Source organism: Bidens hawaiensis, unplaced genomic scaffold, assembly GCF_021521415.1.
Source record: "Bidens hawaiensis isolate Kalapana, Puna unplaced genomic scaffold, B.hawaiensis_p1.1 tig00007515_1, whole genome shotgun sequence".
Classification (NCBI taxonomy): domain Eukaryota; kingdom Viridiplantae; phylum Streptophyta; class Magnoliopsida; order Asterales; family Asteraceae; genus Bidens; species Bidens hawaiensis.
The window spans coordinates 887,510-893,509 of record NW_027491526.1 but is presented as its reverse complement, the minus strand read 5'-3'; positions in this window follow the sequence as shown (position 1 = coordinate 893,509).

Sequence of the window (6,000 nt, the reverse complement as noted above, 5' to 3'; positions counted from 1 at the left end):
AACTTCGCTGAAGAACTTCGCAGATGATTAACTTCGCTTAAGGTAAGCGAACTTAGGAGGTAGGCGGAGTTGTAGAGAACTTCGCTGAGTTAGGCGAACTTGAGAAGGTAGGCGAAGTTGTGGATAACTTCGCTTAACCTTATATCTTCGCCGAAACCCTACGTATCCTGACGGCAACTTCGCCTGATGAACACGGACGTTTTTGCATATCTGAAATCTGGATTTTACGAGGTTTTTGACGGTGCAAAGGCTTGAATACGATGGTAGGAGGTAAGATTGACTCAAAAACACAGAAAACACGTCCCGCGAATAGTCGAAACGGGACGATTTCTACACCCGCGTGAATATCCCGAACCACACAATCGAGCAAACGCTCTGATACCAATTGTAGGTTCCCTGGACGGATCGCACGAGATATCTCGATCAACTCAGGTGCGTAATCCCTGCGTAGATCGTTACGAGTATAGAACACGAATCACACGAACACACGAAACGAACACACGTTATATAATAACTCAAACACGTGATACGATATCACTATTACAGACACACGTTACAGCTTTCGTAACAACTCGAACAAACTAACACGAACAACTGATTCACCACAAACAGCCGTAACCTAGGACTATTTATACACGACAACTTCGCCTGGCATGTTCAGGCGAAGTTGTCCATAACTTCGCTTAACTAACAAGTTCGCCTAGGCGAACTTGTTAACAACTTCGCTTAAGACATATATAAAACATAATTAACATTACAGACTCGATTACAGACACTAGACTATGAACTATTGACATTATGCACCAACAATACAATATTTTATTACCCTAAGAAAGAATCGGATAAATAATTATGCCCTCACGCCACCCCGTGGCCCGCTCGAAATTGTGGTCGTATTGCCAAAGGGGGTAGTACACGAGCCGGAGGAAAAACTGTGTATGGGTCAAACCACTGAATCGGATCATAAATTCGGTCTAGGGGACTGCCATACAGTATTTTATGACCCTAAGAAAGAATCGAATCAATAATTATGCCCTCACGCCACCCCGTGGCCCGTTTGAAATTTTGCCAGTATTGCCAAAGAAGGTAATACACGTGCCAGAGGAAAAACTGTGTATGGGTCGAACCACTGAATCGGATCATAAACACGGTCATGGAGGCTGCCATACAATACTTTATAACCTTAAGAAAGAATCGGATGAATAATTATGCCCTCACGCCACCCCGTGGCCCGCTCGAAATTGTGGTCGTATTACCAAAGGGGGTAGTACACGAGCCGGAGGAAAAACTGCGTATGGGTCGAACCACTTAATCGGATCATAAACTCGGTCATGAAGGCTGCTATATATTATTTTATGACCCTATGAAAGAATCGAATCAATAATTATGCCATCACGCCACCTCGTGGCCCGTTCGAAATTTAGCTAGTATTGCCAAAGGGGGTAGTACACGAGCCGGAAGAAAAACTGCGTATGGGTCGAATCACTGAATCGGATCATAAATTCGGTCATCGAGACTGCCATACAATATTTTATGACCCTAAAAAAGAGTCGGATAAATAATTATGCCCTCACGCCACCACGTGGCCCGCTCGAAATTGTGGTCGTATTGCCAAAGGGGATAGTACACGAGTTAGAGGAAAAACTAAGTATTGGTCAAACCACTTAATTGGATCATAAACTTGGTTATGGACACTGCCATACAATATTTTATGACCCTAAGAAAGAATCGGATCAATAATTATGCCCTCACGCCACCTCGTGGCCCGTTCGAAATTTTGCTAGTATTGCCAAAGGGGTTAGTACACGAGCCGGAGAAAAAACTGCGTATGGGTCGAACCACGGAATCGGATCATAAATTCGGTCATGGAGACTTCCTTACAATATTTTATAACCCTAAAAAAGAATCGGATCAATAATTATGCCCTCATGCCACCCTATGGCCCGTTCGAAATTTTGTTAGTATTGCCAAAGGGTAGTACACGAGCCGGAGGAAAAACTGAGGATGGATCGAATCACTAAATCGGATCATAAATTCGGTCATGGAGACTGCGATACAAAATTTTATGACCCTGAGAAAGAATCGGATCAATAAATATGCCCTCACGCCACCCATTGCTCGTTCGAAATTGTGGTCGTATTGCCAAAGGGGGTAGTACACAAGCTGGAGGAAAAACTGCGTATGGAACAAACCACTGAACCGGATCAAAAATTCGGTCTAGAAGACTGCCATGCAATATTTTATGACCCTAAGAAAGAATCGGATCAATAATTATGCCCTCACGCCACCCCGTGGCACGTTCGAAATTTTGCCAGTATTGCCAAAAGGGGTAGTACACTAGTCGGAGGAAAAACTGAGTATGGGTCGAACCACTGAATCCGATCATAAATTCGTTCATGTAGACTTCCTTGCAATATTTTATGACCCCAAAAAAGAATCAAATCAATAATTATGCCCTCAAGCCACCACGTGGCCCATTCGAAATTTTGCCAGTATTGCCAAAAGGGGTAGTTCACGAGCCGGAGGAAAAACTGCGTGTGGGTCGAACCACTGAATCGGATCATTATTTGGTCTAGAAGACAGCCATACAATATTTTATGACCTTAAGGACGAATCGGATCAATAATTATGTTCTCACGGCACCCCGTGTCCCTTTCGAAATTTTGGTCATATTGCCAAAGGGGGTAGTACATAAACCAGAGAAAAATTGCGTATGGGTAGAACCCCTGAATCGGATCAAAAATTCGGTCTAGGAGACTGCCATACAATATTTTATGACCCTAAGAAAGAATTGGATTAATAATTATGCCCTCACACCACCCCGTGGCCCATTCGAAATTTTGGTCGTATTGCCAAAGGGGGTAGTACACGATCCGGAGGAAAAACTAAGTACGGGTCGAACAGCTGAATCAGAACATTAATTCAGTCATGGAGACTGCCAAACAATATTTATGACCCCAAGAAAGAATTGGATCAATAATTATGCCCTCCCGCCACCCCGTAGCCCGATCGAAATTTTGTCAGTATTGCCAAAAGGGGTAGTACACGAGCCGGAGGAAAAACTTTGTATGGGTCGAACAGTTGAATCGGATCATAAATTCGGTAATGGAGAATTCCATACAGTATTTTATGACCATAAGGACGAATCGGATCAATAATTATGCTCTCACGGCACCCCGTGTCCTGTTCGAAATTTTGGTCATATTGCCAAAGGGGGTAGTACACGAACGGGAGGAAAAACTGCGTATGGGTAGAACCACTGAATCGGATCAAAAATTCGATCTAGGAGACTGCCATACAATATTTTATGACCGTAAGAAAGAATTGGATCAATACTTATGAGCTCACACCACCCTGTGGCCCGTTCGAAATTTTCGTCGTATTGCCAAAGAGGGTAGTACGCGAGCCGGAGGAAAAACCGAGTACGGGTCAAACCGCTGAATTAGATCATAAATTCGGTCATGGAGATTGCCATACAATATTTATGAACCAAAGAAATAATCGGATCAATAATTATGCCCTCACACCACCCCGTGGCCCGTTCGAAATTTTGCCAGTATTGCCAAAAGGGGTAGTACACGAGCCGGAGGAAAAACTGAGTATGGGTCGAATCACTAAATCGGATCATAAATTCGGTCATGGAGACTGCCATACAATATTTTATGACACTAATAAAGAATCGGATAAATAATTATGCCCTCACGCCACCCCGTGGCCCGCTCGAAATTGTGGTCGTATTGCCAAAGGGGGGTAGTACACGAGCCGGAGGAAAAACTGTGTATGGGTCGAACCACTGAATCGGATCATAAATTCGGTCTAGGGAACTGCCATACAATATTTATGACCCTAAGAAAGAATCGGATCAATATTTATGCCCTCACGCCACCCTGTGGCCTGTTCGAAATTTTGCCTGTATTGCCAAAGGGTTGGTACACGAGCCGTAGGAAAAACTGAATGGGTCAAACCACTTAATCGGATCATAAATTCAGTCATGTAGACTTCCATACAATATTTTATGACCCCAAGAAAGAATCGAATCAATAATTATGCCCTCATGCCACCCCGTAGCCCGTTCGAAATTTTTCTAGTATTGCCAAAGAGGGTAGTACATGAGCCGGAGGAAAAACTGAGTATGGGTCGAATCACTGAATCAGATCATAAATTCGGTCATTGAGACTGCCATGCAATATTTTATGACCCTAAGAAAGAATCGGATCAATAATTATGCCCTCACGCCACCCGTGGCCCGTTCGAAATTGTGGTCGTATTGCCAAAGGAGGTAGTACACGAGCCGGAGGAAAAACTGCGTATGGGTCGAACCACTGAATCGGATCATAGATTCGGTCTAGAAGACTACCATACAATATTTTATGACCCTAAGAATGAATCGGATCAATAATTATGCCCCCACGCCACCCCGTGGCTCGTTCTAAATTTTGCCAGTATTGCCAAAAGGGGTAGTACACGAGCCAGAGGAAAAACTGAATATGGGTCGAATCACTAAATCGGATCATAAATTCGGTAATGGAGTCTGCCATACAATATTTTATGACCCTAAGAAAGAATCAGATCAATAATTATGCCCTCACGCCACCCCGTGGCCCGCTCGAAATTGTGGTCGTATTGCCCAAGGGGGTAGTACACGAGCCTGAGGAAAAACAGCGTATGGGTCGAATCGCTGAATCAGATCATAAATTCGGTCATGGAGACTGCCATACAATATTTTATGACCCTAAGAAAGAATCGGATCAATAAATATGCCCTCACGCCACCCCGTGGTCCGTTCGAAATTTTCTCGTATTGCCAAAGGAGGTAGTACACGAGCCGGAGGAAAAACTGCGTATGGGTCGAACCACTGAATCGGACCATAAATTCAGTCATGTAGACTTCCATACAATATTTTATGACCCCAAGAAAGAGTCGGATCAATAATTATGCCTTCACGCCACCCCGTGGCCCGTTCGAAATTTTGCCAGTATTGCCAAAGGGGATAGTACACGAGCCAAAGGAAAAACTGGGTATGGGTCGAATCACTGAATCGGATCATTAATTCGGTCATGGAGACTGCCATATAATATTTTATGACCCTAAGAAAGAATCGGATCAATAATTATGCCCTCACGCCACCCGTGGCCCGTTCGAAATTGTGGTCGTATTGCCAAAGGAGGTAGTACACGAGCCGGAGGAAAAACTGCGTATGGGTCGAACCACTGAATCGGATCATAGATTCGGTCTAGAAGACTACCATACAATATTTTATGACCCTAAGAATGAATCGGATCAATAATTATGCCCCCACGCCACCCCGTGGCTCGTTCTAAATTTTGCCAGTATTGCCAAAAGGGGTAGTACACGAGCCGGAGGAAAAACTGAATATGGGTCGAATCACTAAATCGGATCATAAATTCGGTCATGGAGTCTGCCATACAATATTTTATGACCCTAAGAAATAATCAGATCAATAATTATGCTCTCACGCCACCCCGTGGCCCGCTCCAAATTGTGGTCGTATTGCCCAAGGGGGTAGTACACGAGCCTGAGGAAAAACTGCGTATGGGTCGAACCGCTGAATCAGATCATAAATTCGGTCATGGAGACTGCCTTACATTATTTTATGACACTAAGAAAGAATCGGATCAATAAATATGCCCTCACGCCACCCCGTTGTCCGTTCGAAATTTTATCGTATTGCCAAAGGAGGTAGTACACGAGCCGGAGGAAAAACTGCGTATGGGTCGAACCACTGAATCGGACCATAAATTCAGTCATGTAGACTTCCATACAATATTTTATGACCCCAAGAAAGAGTCGGATCAATAATTATGCCCTCACGCCACCCCGTGGCCCGTTCGAAATTTTGCCAGTATTGCCAAATGGGATAGTACACGAGCCAAAGGAAAAACTGTGTATGGATCGAATCACTGAATCGGATCATTAATTCGGTCATGGAGACTGCCATATAATATTTTATGACCCTAAGAAAGAATCGGATCAATAATT